We start from the raw sequence: 20,852 nt of genomic DNA on the forward strand, positions 1-20,852 counted from the left end.
TTAACACTACTGTGTAAATTTACTTATACATTTTTGCAATACATAGTACCTACATACATAGCTTATAGATATTTTATAAGAATATTTGATATACCAAAGGAATTACTGAAATTTTCTTTTCATAGTTAGCCATAACGTTCTTTCTTATGCAAAAAAAAAAAAGAAATCACAAAAAATAAGAAAAACAAACTTCTTTACTTTATGGAACTTCTTATCTCTTAATGTGATTCCACAATCGCGATATTGACAGAAAGAAATATACAGTTAGTAAATGTTATAAAAGGAAAACAGTAAAGGATAATATAATAAAGAAAAAGAAAACATAATTTTTATTCATATCCTTTTTGAACTCCTTTTTCAGTCATGTATCTTAGAAGTAAAGCACAAAAAACGCAAAAATAAAAATAACAAAATTAAAAACGAAAAAAAAATTGAAATATTATAATGTTAGAGTAGTAGCGAAAAATCAGTTAAGTACGTACATTTTTGTTTTTTTTTTTGTGTTTTTTTTTCTTTTTTCAAAAAAAAATATGGAGCGATCCTGATTTCCGGCTAAATATTCTTTATATAAATTTTAGATTTATTAATATTTTATCCAATTTAAGAAATGAATTAAATCAATGTGATTATTGATTAATAAAATAATAAGTGCCAGAAAAGCAGTTGTTGATTAATGTGATACCAATTAAGCTAGAAAAAAGAATACATAAAACCAGAATAACATTTGCAACGACAACGTACGACTTTGGAAAAATGGAAATTTTTTACATATAATGCAATTATGGTCACTAAAATTGTAGTATTTGCAGAAGAAGTGCAGGATGTCATTTTGATTTTTTTTTTAATTCCTCTACCGTCTTTTTCCCTCGATGGAAAACAGTTCCTAAAACTAATAGAGGCAGGTATTTAAATTGATATTTTAATTTTTTCTTAAGCGGTATCCCCCTCGACTAAAGTTTTCGACAAGTCATACATTTATATAAAGAAAAATTTTAAAAGTTCACCTTTTAAGGCAAAATTAGGGTCTAAAACCGTTCTCAGGTTTGGCCATATTCAAATTGAATATATTGAATTAAAGAATTTAGGGCTTTAGTAATAATTTATGCTCTTTACCGCCTCATACAACAAGATAAATTTAAAATTTCTTTTGGATTATCTTTTATTTATTTTACTCTTTTCCATATTGATTATAACATTAAATCGCCCCAAAATCGGATAAGTATACTTCATACAATTCTTTATCTTTTATTTTATCTTAAATTTACTTTAATTTTAAAAGGAAAAATTAGCATAATCTGAATTTTCTTATTCTGATTCCATTCAATTTTTTATTATTTTGTTTTTACAAAATGATGGTAAAGTTGGTTTGTTTTATTTCCAGTTCAAAAACAAGACTCTACTATATTGTAATTGTATAGTATTCTATTAAATACAATGTACATAGGTATATACATATTAGAAAAATACTTTTGTTTTGCAACTCACACACAAAAATAAACACAACCAAATTTAAGAAATTTCAAAAGTATTCAATGAACTTTAAATCTAAATGCCTTGAAAACATTTCTACAAATTCCAGTGATGATTAAAATAGTGTTGCTTGATTATTAAATTCTTTTAAATTATTCAATACACTTTTTTACACTTTTGTTTTTTGTTCAATTTTAGAATAAAATTTTTAATTTATTTTAAATTTGCTCATTACAGAAAACGGAGTATTCCTACTTACGTTATTTAATTTTCAAAGGATGTAAAATAATAATGGGAGTGTTTTTAGAAATTTTAAATATTGAAATATTATTGACTTTTTGATTCAAAATAAAGTATTTACAGCAAATCAATGCCCACTGTTGGACAGAAGGCGACTTCTATATTTGCAGGACTACGCATGATTGGAACTTCAAACTTGAGAAATTCGGCCTTGCGAGGAATATATGGCTTTGTAATCATCATAGGTCTGTCGGAGGTGTTGTCATAATAAACCTTCTAAGCTACGGAGATTTCAAAACTGGAAATGTAAACATTATAATACACTGAAATACCAAAGTTACGCGATTTTGAGACAATATTAATTTATTTGATAATTTAAACAAATTACTTTAAGAACATGCCTATATACAGTAACATAATGCCTAAGCACAATAAAAATTAACCGCTATCTCCATGAGGATACAGAATCTAAAATACATATTCATGAATTTTAATTAATATTTTATAATTTACACTACAATGGTATAGCAAAAATGTAAAACTGTATGCGAATATTGAAATCATGATTTTCTAAACTTACTGGCTTAATTTTAATTCAATTAAATAAAATATTATTTAAAACTTGGGTGTTCAATTTCATAGTAACCCTCACAATTCTGAAGGAATTAAAGATAAGTCGTCATATATTTTATTTACCACAAAATACGATTCTTTAAAAAATATAAAAATTTTGTAATATTAGAAATTCAATTAAAATTTAAAGAATTAAAGTAAATTCAGTTGAAAACTCAATTCAATTCTGGAATAATTTATAAATTGCAAAATACTTTTCATTTATTCATTTTCTTTGTTCAATAATGTTTTTCCAACCATTGTTTCAAAAATATTAATATTGCTACATGTACAACATCCAATACATTACACATTCCCAGCTAGAATTTTAACTATATCCCCAGTATTTCACATAATTTACTGCCATAATATCATAATATTTATTTATTTCGACAATAAAAAATATTCATAACTCAGATCTAATACAAATTCCATAATATTTGAATTACTTTTTGTTGTTTTTGCAGGCGATGAATGTCTATGAGTGCTAAGTAAATCAAAAAAGTTTTTTCTATATTTTATTTTTATATATACAATTCAAGGTTATATTTTTTATATTTATTATTGATTAAAATGCGGAAATAAACACATAAATTCACCTAAAAATGGAAAAATACTTAAAATATGGAGTTGATCATATCAACTTTAAGGTAACAACACGCAATTTGCTATAAAATTTTGTTTTTATGATAAATTAAATCAAAACATTTTCTTTTCAAATATAATGTTATGGCCCTTAAAAGTATGAAGTAAAGTAAGATTAAAATATTAAAATTAAAATGAGAATTGCACAAATTTAAAATAATTTGCGTCTATATTACTTATTTTAGAAAACAATTTAGAAGGTTTAATTTAGAGCTAGCTCTAGCTTAGTTTCTGGTTTTAAATAAGGCGCTACACAGTTCAATTTATATTATATAACTAACCTTAACTAACCTTAATTATATAACTATAATTAAACCAAACTACTTCTACACTGCACAAAAACATTTAAAATTCAAAAAACATTTTCAATATTAATCCTAATTATTAGAAATGCATTTTTTAAATTCAGTTTTAAAACATGTTTTCTTTTATTCTTACACGGAATTTCTTTATTGATCTTAAATTTTAATAAAAGTTATTTTGCTCCATGGTTCGAATTCGAAAAAGATGAATTTTTCAAACAACAAAATTTAGTCTTAACGAAAATGTATTGAAAATTTGGTATTCCAAAAAGTAATTGAAAGTTTTACAATAGATTTGTAGATTTGTATAACGGTGGCAACAGTGCACCGCGACCACGTATAAGGATCTATTGTGCGCCCCCATCCGAGTGCGGGGCATGCCCTACAACACACATTCGAGACCCACCCTCCTGATGAACTCAAGCAACTTGTGAGGACCAGAAGACCGTAACTCCGCCACCGTTAGAGCAAAGCCTCCCAGCACCTCCCCCCTCCTACACAATATGAGTTTCACAATATAATATAAGTTTCACAATATGACAACCACGCGAAAATTGTGAACAGTAACTTCGTTTAAATTACCGTCTATTGAGGTTTTAAGCTATTTTACATCATATTGTTTTAAGTACACTGATTGAACAAATGCAGTTGATTTACAAAAAAATTGCATATTTCTTGGAGTGCCCGAAACATTCCAGAGATTCATGCAGCTGATTAATTTTCATTATTCACATGCTGACATTATTAATGGTAAATATCATCTTTTAGACAAACGATACATATAAATGGTTTAATTTTTATATTTAGCAAAAGTCTAAAATCCGCTTTGAAAAGAATTCCCGAAAATAATATGATGACGTGAAAATATTCGCTATTCTCTGAATAAGAAACGAAAAAAAAAAGCAATAACAATAAGAAAATCATAATATTCCATGACTTTTTTAACAGACAATTTACTGTCGCTTGACACTTTATATGATAAAATGGGTAGGTAGCAGAAAAAGAAAGAAAAAGCAAAATAATTTTTTTTATATATGTGATAATCGTTATAAAAAAGGGTAAATTATAGACATGTAAATTTTTCTCCAACCATTAACAAGTCTAACAGCACATACATAAATATATTATTAGTTTTTTTTTTATCCTTTTAGCTTTGGTTTTTTATATAAGAAACGCGTTTTTCGTATCAGTAATAAAAAAAAATTCAAATAATATGGTATGTTTATCACATGAAATAAAAATTATATTTATTTATACAATATAATATGTGCATAGAAGTGTTCACAATACACATCATATTATTTCAATGTGGTATATTGATATAAAATATTATAATAATACAAAATATACTTGTCACCCAATGTGTGAATTATGAATGAAATATGGTTTGGTGGAAAAAGTTCACATAAAAATGAAAAAAAGCCTAAATATGAATAAAAATACGTAAAAATTTTTATAGCTTTTGCATTTTTTTTTTATAAGCAAATGAATTTATACGGCATACACTTTGCGTCTACATGCTCTTATGTAGGTTCTATGTATGCAATATGAAAAATATAATAAATTTTTCACAATTCTATATAGTATACATTTTATTATAAATGTTAAATAGAAAAAGAAATAATGGTTTAGGGATCCTACGTAAGGATTACATTTTAAAGAACTTTAAACATTTAAATAAAATCGTCTTCCATATAAGTAAAACATTCAAACAAACAAACACTATTAGAACCCAAATTACATTCGCAATGTTAGCTTTCTTTTTTAAACAAATTACAAATTGAAACAAAACAGAACAAAAATTTAAAATATATCCTGGCTATAAGTAATATTGATTTGATTTAAGTGTAGTGACGACATCAACCTGAAACGAGAACTAATTAATTAGTCTTAATACTAATGAGATGTTTCCGTCCTATACGTAAGGCAGTGCATACACTTAAAATGATAACTTAAAAGTCATTTATCTTTTTTCCTATTTTTATTTAGCTATTCGTATTTTTAATTTATCCTGTTATTTATATAAAAAAGAAAAGATAATGGTGAAAGTGCTATGAAATTTATTACAGTTTTTATTTTTGTGTGCTCAAATAAAATTTAGCATACTTAGCTTTTGTTAACATTAAAAAAATCAACCCAGTTTTTATAATTCATTTTTTTTAATTTTAGAAATTCAATTTCCGACTAAAGCCAATTGTCGTATCCACAGAAAGGTTGAAACGTAGGAATGAAAAATTGCAATGAGGAAAAATTAAAAATGGGAAATGCTATTTTTAAAAGCAATTTTGGTATTGCATTATTTAAATTACTTTTATGCATTTATATTTAAGAAAAATTGCATATATTTAGAATGAGGAAAAAAAATTGAAAGAGGTGTTAACATAATATTGCCGGATTCAAGGGTTAATTACGTCAGTTGCGATATATAATTATGTGTTTCAAAGCCATATTAATTATCAGCTTTCTACAATTATCGAAAATTGGGTAAACTTGCAGTTTCAGGAATATGAGGTGCCGAATATTCAAATTTTTTAAATTTCGAGAGACAACAACTTAAGAGAGATGAAAAATAATTTTGTTTAGCGAATTAAACTAATCATTAGTACTCGTATCTTATAGCTACTAAAATTTCATATTCCTCCCAGTTTCCGTTCAGATTATATTTTAGGTAACGGTTATTTTTAACGGTCATCTGGTTTTTTTAAAGTTCAAGTAGGGTATGTTACGATACCACACACCAGTTTTTACTTCTCCGTCTTTATGAAATTTGAAAAATGCTTCTAGTTTCGTTACAATAATTAGTCAAAAAACTAAATTTTTAGAATTTTGGGTGGTTGTGACTTTTAGAGGGGAGAAGATAAGTAAAAATTTTCTTGTACAAAAATAAGTTCCTGGTAAAGATGTATTTACCTATAATACTTCAAACTTCTATCGAAAACGGTGTTACAAACTACTTACGTCATGATGTTGAGGACGGCTGACAAGGCGTGTCATCCACCACTGGTTGGGGCATCGGCCACCAGCTAACCCAATTTGTATTTGACTGTGTCTCGAAACTTCAGCCTGGCGTGGGTTGATCAGAAGTAGCAAATCACCAACAATGGCCACATATAACCAGAAAAAAAAATGCACACGTTGATATAAATAACTAAAAAAAAATTAAAGCTGAATTTAGCTGGACACCCTGTAGTTAACCAGAACATGAAGTATTGAAATAAGGTGCGTCATTATGCTAACAGGGCGACGAATCACCACTGCCCTCAGCCCTACCCTTCCATGAGTCTCTAATGGTATTGAGATTCCTAAACTGTGCCCGAAAACCCCTAAATTTTAGACACCCTAAAGGGAAATAGAATAACACTTCCATCAATATTCTAATTTTAATACAATCCAATTTAGGATATTAGGTTTGTATTTTAATTAAAAGAAAGATTTTCATAATAATAGAGATTTTTGAATATAAAATTCATTTGGTGCAAAATTATTTTATACTGATATTAGGTACTGATATTAGGTACAAATTTAAAGCGATTTGTATCAAATATGATTTTTAAAACTTTGTGAAGACGATAATAAAAATAAAAGAAAAAAAAAAGAATTTTTACTCGAACAGTTGACTCATTTAAAAAAAGTATTAATTTAATTTTACAAGTATAGTAAGTAAGTTTCATTTATGTAGATAATAAAAAAATCTTACAAGTATTTTTTCTCTTTATAATTTTTTTTCCTCTCAAATTCATACAACTTAATTACGAGTAATTTTGCATAATGTTAACGGCTTCTACATTATTAAATTGCACATCTAATTTTTCCAGGGTTTTTCCCTTTTAATCTATTATAATAATTTGAATTAATTTTCGCCTTTTAATATTGTTTAGAATAACTTTTTTTTCTGTTAAATGCATTTAAACTTCATATGGCAAAAATTTATTTTATTAATTATTTTTTTTTCTAAGCAATTATTTTAAATATTTATGAATTCATTCTTAATAGTCGTAGTTCGGTAATAATTAGACAGAAATTAATAAATAAAATGGTCTTAGAAACATGTAGTTGTGTAAATTAATAAAAGCCAAGTTTTCGTTAAAACTATTAAAATTTTAATTTTTCTAAAATGGTAATTTTTTTTTTTCATAAAAAATTTAATTATAATCAAACACTATGTAACACAAATACCCGTAAAATAAAATTCCTTTACGATAACTTTTTTGTTGAATTTTGCATCACAAAGTTTTCCTTATTCGTATTGCCCATAACGAAAATGCTCGCGAACACGAACTAATTTTGTTGCAAAAGCAAAATGGTGACTCATGTTACGAAAGTTCGAATGTATTCATATTACCTTACTTTGTTAATTTGATCGTTATGCTAATATTTATTTTGATTTTTGTTCCTTTTCCGATAAAAATATTGTATAAAATATTAATTATAAAACTTGAAACTTAATAACTGTAATAGTTATTAAGTAACAGTTATTTATGTAAGATTCTTTCAAACAAAATTATTTTCACTTTTTCAACGGAAATGTGCTACTTTACAAACCATCCAATTTCATCTGAATATTTAATTTTTAATTTTTGCTTACGTGTAAAACTTTTAATTCAGTTTTTGTTTTACGCCATCGTTTATTTTTTTTCAACCGAATTATTAAAAAAGAAATTTACTTTACATAAATAATTGGCAAATATGATAATCAAAATATGACATAAATTCACTTTAAGAAGAAAAAAATATTATCAACTGTAACATATTTTACATATTTTATCGAATTTCTGCTACTGACAAGATTGCTGAAAGTATACGTAGGCATACACAAAAATAACAAAAAAAAATATTAAAGAAATGCAACATAAAAGAAAAACATTCTAAAAATGAAAACAGAAAATAAAAAAAAAGAAAAACAGGAGCTCAAGTTTTCCGATTTATGAAAAATGAGCATAAAAACTTTATTGTGCTTTTCCTTTCCATGTTTTTCTTTTATAAAATCATTTTATGTAAAACAAACTTATATTTTTTTTATTGGAAAATAACAATTGCCTTTTTCTTCGTTTTTGTTTTTTTTTTTGTTTTTGTTATCCTTGAATTTATTTTATTTGTTTGATTGTACATGTACTCTTTTGTGGTTTTAATATTTTTTTTTTTATTATTATTTTGTTATTTTTACAAACTGAATACATACAACAACAACATTTAAAATATTTATACTGCGGTCTGATTAAAATTCCTTTGTGAAAATATGAAAGTACTTTCAAGGTTCTTTTTGTACACAATTATTGTTATGTTGAAGGGCTGGCTTAAACTGTGAATATTTTTATTTTTCAAATAAAAATTTTTATTCGTTCTGAAATCGAGTAAACTTTTTGAATTGAAATTTCTATCATAATTTTTATTATGGCCATCAGTATTTGTTTAGTCTTAAAAACATAATAATTAATAACAATCAATTGAATTCGTTTGTTTGTTTAATTGTATTTGCAATAATATAAATTTTTCAATACACTTCAATCAGGAATGGAACGAAAATTCAAATATTGGTTTTGATTAAAAAAACTGGAGAATGGGTGGTATTAAGCAACATAAATTAGTTTCTAATGGTACTAATCGAAAAATTTTATCGAATTTCGATGAATTTGTAGTTAATAAACTAAAGGATTATATTATGTGATGATAAATCCGAAGGAATTATTTGATGGGGAAGAAAGATTTTTACATTGAAGAAAATTGAAATATTTCTAGCAAAATAAACTACAAATAAAAATGCAATATGTAGTACCTAAAAGAAAATAGAACATCTATAGTAACAAATAAATTATTTATCAATATCTGTAACCGGTTTAAACCTGGCACTTTTTAGAATAAATCAGTAAAATAAAAACTATTTCAAGAATTGGTAAAAAAAAGATTGAGAAAATGTTTTTTTATTTTTTGTTATTTATTTATACACTTTGTTAAAAAATTACATTTTCTTCAGATGTGAAAAATTTATTATGTTTGCGTAATTAGTTCCAGTTTATTGCGCGTACCCTCACGGGAATTTTTACATATAGTTTAACGATTAAGCAATCCTGAAACATTAAATCAAAAAAATATAAAAACGCCGAAAATATTCTTGTGAAAAATATTTAACAAAATAACGAGAATTAGTCCTATAAATACAGAAGTGTTACAAATTTAACGTTAACAAGTATTAAATATTTTACAAGCTGTTTGCAAATTATCTTGATCTATATGTATATGATATGGTTACATATTATATCCGCGAGTAATTTTTCGATATCACCTTGTAAGTCGTTCGTCAACAGTTTGTTCAAGTTTTTTATCTTTATCGATCTAGCTGTTTCTTGCAATTTCTTAATTTGATATATTTACCATTAATAAAAATTATAAGCATTCAAACTTGAATTTTTTTGAAGCAACAACTAAAAGAGGTAACAATTTATAATTTTTAAAATCGGATCAGAGAAATCGTCAGAAATTAGTAATATTATAATCACCATAAAAATTATTTTATTAACTTAGAACTTTTACACCATGTTCTTATAGTTGCCCTGCAAGATCTTGAAATCGAAAATATTTACAAAATTTTATTTATTTCTTGCAATTTTATCGAGAACCCATATCGAGTCAAAAAAAAAAAAAAAAGTAGAAAAAAAGTGGTTACATTAAAAATCAAGAGAAAAACCGAGGTAAATACATAATTTTTGAAATACATAAGTATTAAAAAAAAAAATAATAATAATAATAAAAAGAAAAGGAACAACAAGCAAAAAATTTCAAAATGTAGGTTGAAAGAAAAATGTTAAAATATTTTTGTCGCTTAAAAGTAAATTAAATTTAAAAAGTTTTCGTTTAAAAGTCGTAATTTCATAAAAATAAAAATAAAAGAAAAAAAAAATTCAAATATAAAATAAAGTTAAAAGAAAAACTTTTGCGAATGAAATTCGCTTACGCGACACTGATCAAAAATTATTGGGATTCATGGGGCGGGAAGAGGAAAGTAAATCAAAGCATTTTGTGTTTTTCAATTTTTTCGCGTGTTTCCTAATTTTTTTTTATTAAATTTTTCCATTACACATTTTTTCCCTTAGGGTTTCTTTTAAAACAAAGCGTTTAATTTTGTTTTTATTTTAACTGATTTTCAACAAAAAAAAAAAATAAAAAATCTACAGATAAGGTGGCAAAATATTGAGCAATTATTGTTGTGGTATGGTAAAATACTCTACAATATTTAATTTACAATATTATTATTAATTGAAAAATTGGAATATTTTTAATTTAAATGCCTTTTAAAATATTGAACAAATTAATAGTATAATCAGATAAAGAGATTAATCAGTAATTAAGTGCTTACAAATAATATTATTCAGTAATTCAAATAATAATTATATTGTATATAAAATTGAAACTTGATAAAATAAAATGTGAATAAAATGGGAAACTTAATTGAAATTATTTTTTATCAAATCCTTGAATATTCAACAATAACCTTTTATTTTACTTTTTACTCCATAATGTTGTTTGCTTCAGTATCATTCATTCGAAAAAATTTTTCTTTTTAAACTAAAAAGTTAGTTATTGAATCTGAAGAAATGTTCAAATTTAGTATTAGATTTCCGGCATAAATTATAGTTTAATCAGATTTCGATTTTCTTCAATTTTTAGAGAATTGACTTTGTTTGATTGCCCATATTTCTCAAAATCGTTTAAAGTTTCAATATACATTTTTAAATATAAAATCATTTTTGCAACTTCAAATTACATAGAAGATTTTCCAATTGTACACACAGAGATAAAAATATATCATTAGCCTATGTATGTCTTTATGTAACGGGCTATTTTGCTGTATTATCACAAATGTTTTTTAGATTCTTTCAATAATATTAAATACATATTAAAGAGGTAAGGAAAAGTTTATTATTACTCTTTTTTTATGAAAACACAAAATTGCCAAAGATTTTCATTATACTCGTATATCTACTGTTATACATATGTATATAATTTGAAATTTGCACAGGATAATGACGGAAGCCCAATAAATTCCATATACACGTACAATAAAACAATTTTTAAAGATTTATTATGATTCCTTTTTACCGACCGTATTGTGTAAACAATAGGTAGGTTATGTGATGGCAACAAATTTTGCATATCGAGTTTTCGGTGGGAACGTACTTCTCCATAGTAGGGAAGTGTAAATAAACTATTTTTAGCAACCTGTCGGTCTGTCGGTCTGTCGGTCTGTCCGTCTGTCGGTCTGTGTGTGCACGCGTGTATCTCAAGTTCGGCTGAACCGATTTTGATGAAATTTTATATGTAAGTTTGTTTCCACCATGGCACGGATCGATCAACTTTTGGTATATATCAGGCCTCGGGAACTGCACTTTTTAGCGGGCCTGTTTTACATTTTTGAATATTTTGAAGAAAGTATTCAACCGATTTACTTGAAATTTTATATATAAGCTCAGCTCGACCGTCCGCAAAAATTCGTATGTTTTGGAAGAAATCAGGCATCGGCAACTAGACGTTTACTACGGGCCAAATATACATTTTTGTGTATATAAAGAGAAATAATCAACCGATTTCATTGAAATTTAATATATTAACTCCTCGTATTAAAACAATGAACATGTAAATTTTTTGGAAAGATCAGGGCTCGAAAACGGATTTGCGGGCCGATTTTACATTTTTCACCATTTTGAAGAAAGTATTCAACCGATTTACTTGAAATTTCATATATAAGCTTTGCTCGATCACACGCAAAAATTCCTAACTTTTGGAAGAAATCAGGCATCAACAACTGGGCGTTTACTACGGGCCAAATATACATTTTTGTGTATATAAAGAGAAATAATCAATCGATTTCATTGAAATTTAATGTATAAATTTCCCGTGTTAAAGCAATGAACATGTAAATTTTTTGGAAAGATCAGGCATCGGCAACTAGACGTTTACTACGGGCCAAACATACACTTTTTAAGGAATTAAAAAATTACCTTTTTTTTAAAGATCAGGGCTCGAGAACTGATTTGCGGGCCGATTTTACATTTTTCACCATATCCACAGAACAAATTGATGGAATTTCTTAAAATTTGATATTTGAGTTCTGGTTGTTACCCAAACTAACTGGCGAGCATTTCAGGGAATTCGGGTAGCACAAAGTGAAACTCTACTAAGAGCCAAATTTACATTTTTCTACGTATGTTAACTATAAGCTTACTAATGTCCTAAAAATTGGAAAGAAGTATTTAACAGACATTTTTATAATATTCTGTAACACTTTCATTTAACTAGACAATACACAATGCGGTCGGTTATGTGCTGACCACATCAGATTTTTTTTTGTTTTATTTTTTTTTTTCAATTTTGGTCTCTTGTATCTTGTTACTGTTATATTTTTTGGGCACTCTTTCAAATTAGATAAGACAGGTGTTTGTAATGTAAAGATAAAATGAAAATACACCTGTGTTCTTATTAAAATAATGGTATAGTATTTTTTATTTTCGAGAAAAAAATATTGCATTTGAAGCATTAGGAGTTTTTTTGCCAAAAATCAGAAAAGAAAAGCAGAGTTATTTAATTTAAAAATTTAAAGAAAATTTGTTATAAAATAAAATGTTGTAAAGTAAAATTATAATGTAAACAATTTTCATGTTATATTTGTAAAAATATATAGTTATACATTATGTTGTTTACGTATTTTACGTATATTGTCTGTGATGGTTAAAACAAATATCTATTGTTGTATAAGTAAAAGGTGTGAAAAACTTACATTGCAGTAGTAAATGTATTCTCTACTTTCTCAAGTATTGAGTTTAAATAACTACCACTGGAGATTATTTCAATTATAAATTAGTTAATTGCGTTTAGTATTAATCGAAAAAAATTCTACAGTAATTAAAATAACTTAGATATTAATACATTACTTGCAAAATTGTTAATTCATACGGCGCCATTAAATTTTGCGTGTCGAGTTTTCGACCAAAATGTATTTTTCCGTCATACAAATAAACATAAAAAAACTATCTAGAAAAATAATAAATAGAATTTCTATAATTTTTAAATTTAAATTCTGTTTAACAACTGCAAAGCTCAAACTAACAAATTTTTCCAAAAAATTTGAATCTCTAATAAGAACTAATTATACATTTTTATAGTAACATTAACTATTAACTATTTTTTAATTTACTTAAAATTTTAATTTAGCGTCTAACAAAGGGTATTTTTATAAACTTGTGCAACCCCTTTGCAAAACCAATAAGAAAAAATTAATAGTTAAAAAATTATGATAATTAAGATAATACTATTCAAAATTTACAAAGTGTAGCCTTGTGTTTGCTGATCACATCAGATTTTTTAAGTTTTTCAATAAAACAAGAAAATGCGTAATTCATTGTTTCCAACGGAGGTCACGTGAAGGCATCAAATTTCGTATGTTGAGTTGATTCCAATATCAACTCAATCGATTTTGACTTTATTCTTTTACGGGACTATTTTACATTTTTAACCATTTGTAAGAAAATATTCAACAAATTAATATAAAATTTTCTATATAAGCTTCGTCTTATAGTGCGAGGAACTATGGTAGTAATATTAATGGTTGATTATTGTTAATGTTAAATTATTTTATTTAAATTTCATTATTATTTTAATTATAATTTCTATAGCGGCAGTTCACTAGTGCTGACCACATCGGATTTATTTAAACATCTAACAAAATAATTGACGGAATTTCATGAAATTTAACATTTGATTTCAAGTTAATTATCGTATGCACTTTAAAAACGCCGTCGGTTATATGTGCTGTTCACATCAGATCTTTTTATATCAAAATTGTTGTTCTGCTACGAAAATAAAAGATGCTACATTTTTTTTATTTTAACTTATTAGTTAATTAATAACTCATTACTAGATTTGTGTGTTTGATTTCATATAGATACGAGTATAAAAGTATAATTGAAAACTTTGATTATATTTTCATTTTGCATCAATTAATTTTTTATCAATTTTAACAATTTTAATTAATTATTTATTAATTGGAATTGTTTTAATATCAACATTCAATTATAAATTTATAACACTATTGTAAAAAAAATACATCAAACTGAAAACAGAAAAGAGAAGCCAATTGAATTTGTTTTAATCATTTTCAATTTGAATTAATCAAAAACACAATAAATTATTGCCACTATTGTGATTTTTTTCACAATAATTATGTGGTTAACATTAAAAAATGCCTAGGTTATTTGAAAGGCAATTTCATATACATACCTATTAATATTCTATATATGTAAATTCTTGATGAAATTACAATTTTTAATCTTTGGTATAAAACTATAGATTATGAATAGCTATAAAACTATAGATTCAAAAATAACTATACGCGAGATCTTTAAGTTCTAAAATTAAAATTTAAAATTAGAGCTTTATTTTTATACTACGAGGGCTGGATTTTAACAAATTCTATATTATGTATCTTAGTTTTATTTGCGTACATATTATAATATTACGAAAGGAAAATAACACTGAGTTATATGAATAAGTCTTTATATGACAATAATATCTGATGGAAATTCCTTCATACAACTACAGAATCCATGAATGACGTTATCTGAGGAAGGTGTCAAAGCAACAAAAATTAAGAAATTCGAGCTTTACTCAAACCAATCACCTAACGCTGTCTAGCAGGGTGCTCTACAAACTGAGCTACAGAGGTAGAAAAAAATTAATGGCAAGTTGTTCTTCACATTGCTTTACACCATTATTATGTTCAAAATTTATGTTCAAATTTTTTTTCTAAATAAATGTTACTGAAGTTAACTTATATTCCATAATTTTGTGTTTAATGCATTTTCCACAATACAAGCATTCCAACATTTACTAAGAGTTTGGTTGTGTTCAAGCAAAATAACAGCAATGGTGATTATTTACTAGAAACTGAATATTATTCAATCAGCTTAATTTAAATTTTAATTATTTTATCAATTTGTTTTGTGTTATATATTGGTATTCAATGTCATACATTTATTAAATTTTCGATTATCACTAAATAAGATCTAAATTAAAATACTATGTAATTTTAAGTTTGCTATTTACATTTGAGGTGATATTTAAATTTTTTTTGTGGTTATATTGGTTCTGTTTAAGCAAAATCTAATTTAATTAAAGGTTCAACAATTTTTCTTCAAACTTTTAAGAATAAATTTTATAAGAGTTTATTATTTTCGTTGATTCGGAGCAGAAAAATGTTATAAGAATTAAAGTAAATTAGGGTATTGTAAAATATCAATAAAATATTAACTTTGTGTAAGGTCTCACATCCATAAAAATGGTTAAGAAAAAAAAAAAGAAAAGGGAAATTTAAAATGTGTTGTAAATTCGGTTCCAGTCATTCAACCACAAAATCCATAAAAGAAAATTTAATTTGCTTTTAATACAGGAATTTTCATTGGAAACTCTTTATGATCCCATCCTCTTTCAGAACATTGATTTTTACACCAAGCTCAGTAAAAAAATATTCAAAACGAATTTTTGGTTCATTTTACTTTTCATATTATCTTAAGATAGAAACCCTTTAAAAACAAAAACAAAAGTTTGTCTGAAATTTTTGAATTACATAATTTCAATATTAAATTGAGTAATGAAAAACCTCTGTGGACCATTAACGTAATCCGAAATCGAAAAGTAGGAAATTATTGTAATTACATGTAAGCTCTTATTTTTTTTAAAATAATATCCAATAATAATGTTGAAATGACTAAGAATTTACTTTCATTAAGCTGCTTAAACCCATACTGACATTTAATTGCAAATTGGACAATGACACAATATTATTGACATTTTTAATTCAAGTAGTTAAACTGCTTTATTCAATTTTAAACCAAACAAAAAATACTCATATATTGTAATATAGTAAGCGTCCATAAACAGAAATCTGATCATAAAAATGAATATAATTACAAGTTGATTGAAAATATTTATAAAACTATAATTTTTATTTTATACCCGTACAATTATAAAAATGTTCGTTTAATTAAATTAATAAAACCGATGGATAAAATCTCAATAATATTGCAATAAAAGCAATTACTTTTAGCAACGTAATCTTTTAATATTACCATATAAGCTGGTTCTTTCAGAAGAACTTAAAAATAAATTTAAATGCAATTTCTTTCATATTATTGGAACAGAAAAAAAAGAAATACTTATAAAGAAACCGCGATTACCATAGTATAACATTGCACCATCAATATAGAATGTTAACATTTTAATGATAGGTTACCTGCATGGTTTTACCTGTGTTATTTGAGATTAAATTGGTTTTACTTTGGTTTTTTCTACTTTTCCTGTTGTTATAATTGCAAACAATATTGGTTGTATGGGTAGGTAGAGTAATCACGTTCAAAATCTTATTTTAGTTATTAGAAGGTTACATTGGCATTAAAATATTTTTTACAACGCTATGACGTTATACAAAAAAATTCAAGTCCTAATAGCACACTTATAATACCTTTAATTTAGCATCGTTATTTTATTAAAAATTAAAAAATAGGAATCTAAAAAAGAAAGATCTACGTATAGACCTATACAGGGATTTCAGTGGAAACGCATCTCCGTGCGAGGGAACGGAAAGCGTAAACAAAATATTTTTTGCATGATGTTTGTCTACCAATCTGTGTGTGCATGGTTGAACTCAGTTTCAGCTGGACAAACTTTGAGACAACTTACTTCCTCAGGAACTATTTAAACTTGGTAATATAATTATTTCGCTTAAAAATATATTAATTTTACCACAAAATTATTTTGGCAGTCTTAATAATTTGAAATAAAAATAAAAAAATAATTTTAATGAAATTTTATATGTAAATTAATTTTGGCCATGACATGGATTGATCATGTCAATTGGAATATATCAAGCCTGGAACTATTGGGGGTCGTATAAAGAGAAACAATCAATCAATTCCCTCTAAATTTTATATTTAAATTCGAAATGTTAAAACAGCTTACCTATAAATTTTTTTAGAAAGATCGGGACTCGGAAGGCGAATTAGAGGCCGATTTTACATTTTTTACCATATTTACGGAACGGATTGATGGAATTTCTTGAAATTTAATATTTGAGTTCTAGTTGTTACCAAAACTAACTGGTGAAGAACTAACTTTTTTAGAGAATTAGAATAGCACAAAGCGAAATTCTACTGAGGGCCACATTCATTATTTCTAGATATTTGAACTTAGAGGTCCTTAAAATAGTAAAGAAGTGTTTAAAACGCATTTTCATAATCTTCTGTACTTTCTTAAATTTTATTAAACTAGATTATATACATTGCGGTCGGTTATGTGTTGACCACATCAGATTTTTTTTATATTATGCTCACCAGCATACCAAATACCTTTCATTTCATTTTAATACTTATACAATTAAAGTTTTTTCATAAAAAATGTAACCCTTTTCACAATGATTAAGTTGGATACAAAGAGTTAAACTTTAATTAAAGTAAATTTTAAATTAAATTTATAATATTAAAGCAATTTGTTTATTAAAATTTTGTATTAAATTTGTTAAATTAATTTTTTGATTTTATTTTGAAAACTGAATTTCAGCAAAAAATGTCAACCTCATTTAAAAAAAGTCTGAAAGTTTTCTAATTATATTGTTCCATTAAAGTTTTACAATACAATTAACAATTTATATAACCAATTTAAAAAAAAAGTGGAAATTTACTTTTAATTTATTGTTAAAAGCTGTAAACATCGGACAAAGAACATTATAACTTTAATTAAGTATTAAAAAATTCAAAAATACATATTTTCAGATAACAAAAACTTTAACCACTTATTCTCACATAAGATGAATGGATTGGGTATATAAAACCCTTATATAAACCCCCTACTCTCCATATACATACGATAATGGTTACTCTAACCAAAACTTTATCATGGGTCTTCGCTCTTTAAATCATTTAATATAACATCGAAATCATTTTGAATGAATTTTACTATCTAGCTCGAATAAAATACACTTATTCAGTAATAAAAGTTTGGAATGGAATTTCGATATTATTTTAGCACTTTATAAAGAAATTGTAAATTCTAATATTTTAAAAGAAAGGGAATTAAACGTACAATGCACATGTATACTTTTTTTAATCAATAATGAATACAATAATGAATTTTTTCTTTTTATAATTCAATATTTTAATGTTTTGATATGAAATTTTTTTGGGAAAAACGTAAAGGCAAAATAAAACTTTTATCTGTTTTTTATTCATTTTATTAAATCCCATACAATATTTATGAAAAAAATTGTATGAAAAATTCTTTCTAAACATTTTAAAAAGGCGCGTTTTAATTAAAAAATTCTTTTATTTTTACCAAAAAATTAAGATAATAATAATATTTGCCCTCATTTTCGTTATTAAATAAAATAATATTACGGCAAAAACAGAAAAAATCAGAAAATTTTTTCATGTAACATGAAAATTTTCCAAAAGTTTAAGTTTTAACTAAATTTTAGGCATTTTTAAGCTTATTGGAATATTATTTTGACCTTGTCTTTTGAGTGCAAATTAAAATCTAAAAGAGAATTAATTCATATAAAAAATTAGGTCACAGTTAAACATTGTTATCCACAAAAAAAAAAAATATTTCAACAATGCTCTACATAGTTTCCATAAAAGTTATGCATTTTGTACACTTAAAAGTTAAATAGAGGTTTGAAAAATTTTCACGCACTTAAAAATAATCTAATATTTTGGGCTCTAATATTTTAATAAAATATATAAGTATATTGAATCTATATGTAAATTGTACAAGAACCGTATTCTTTCAATTATTAATTCCTTAAATCTAAAAGACTCAATCTATTATTAATTTATTGCTTTCAAATTATCTTCTCTAATATTATTTATCTTCGCAATAATTTAACCAATATGGTTGATTCGTTAGTTGAACTTATCTGAGCACCCGGACTGGCCAACAATCCATGAGGACCATTTTGGCGTTTTGTAATTATATCGAAAAATCTGAAATAATATGTTTCTGAGTTCTGTCTATTAAAAGAGTTTCTCAATGAAAATAGGATGTTTGAAAAAACAAAATGAATCTAGACAAATCAAAACAATTTAAATGAAATATATCACTATTATTGCAATGGAGGAAGAAATCTCGTTGCCCTTTCCTATCCACACTGTTGCACTCTGGAGCTTACACTCGAATTTATCTGTGCAATAGTTTTAGAGAAAGACCGCCTGAAGAGGCGCTTAACAAGTAGTAAAGATACGGAGAAGGTTTTATGGATCGCGATTCATTTCTATCTCAAGTACATTAAAATTTTACTATTTCTCAAACTGATTCAAATTTTCTCATTTCATTTCATTAACAAAATTTAATTAAATAAAATGAGAAAATGTGATCAGACAAAAACGTTGATTTTAATTTATTAAATTGAATTTAAAACAGAATTTAAGTAATTTGAATGAATATAAAATATTGAAAATGTATAGATATGCAAAATGAATACCTTAAAAAAATAAAAAAAAAAATCATTTCGTTTCATTCTCTATCCACAATAAACCAGTTAAAATTTATAACTGACCTTAAAATCGACGATATTGAAAAATTTTAATTCCCATCCTGAATCAAGCTAACAAGATTCAGTGTAATTTTTTTCATCTTTATTGCTATTTACATAGATTTCAATGAATCACTGCATGGAAAAATTATTTAAACGAACTAACTTTTACAATTGAATTGAAAAAGACCTTTAAACTTTTCTTTTAAATGGAACGAAAACTGTGAAAAGTGATTTAATTTTTTTTTTGTTTTTTAAATTGATGACATTAATTGTCCACTATGCGGTATAAAGTTATCCACAAAATTACTGTATTTGATTGTATATATATATTATATTATATATGTTTATACATATTTATACATGGATATCGGAAGATATAAAATTTTAAGGTATAGAACTTCGAATAACTTTTTATAAGACAAATATCAGGTTTAAAAGTAATTTTAATTTCATAATTCGATATTATGCCATTTTAAAAATTCTCAATTTTTCGATATTATTAATACCAATCAAAAGCGACATATAAATTTTTGCATGAAATTTTGCATGAATCCCTCAAATTAAGCTCAGTTAAAATTTAAAGTCTTTAAATATTTGGTATCCTACAATATTTCTAACAAATTTTCTAATTTAATGATTAAAAAAAAGTGTTGGTTTGTTTTAATTAATTTCAGCCTTCTAAATTTAAAAACAAATTTATAATAACTAACAAATTTACTAGTATTACCGGTACCTAAGAAATAAAACGAAAATTAAACCAGAGCACAACAACTATGAAAAAATTCAATTTACAGCTTCACCTCACAAAAAAACAAAGAATTTTTTCTCTATTTTTTTTTTTAAATAACGCGAGAAATTCAATAAATCGAATTTTTTCACAACAAACAATTTTACTTGAATGTAAAAAATAAAAGTGCAAAAAACATTTATCTTCGCACATTGAATTTTCATATATGTATGGGTTTGAATGTGTGACGCCGGAAAATCTGTATACGTTATATGGGAAAAAG

Source organism: Condylostylus longicornis, unplaced genomic scaffold (genome assembly GCF_029603195.1).
Source record: "Condylostylus longicornis isolate FDR11 unplaced genomic scaffold, ASM2960319v2 ptg000004l, whole genome shotgun sequence".
In the NCBI taxonomy this organism is placed as follows: Eukaryota; Metazoa; Arthropoda; class Insecta; order Diptera; family Dolichopodidae; genus Condylostylus; species Condylostylus longicornis.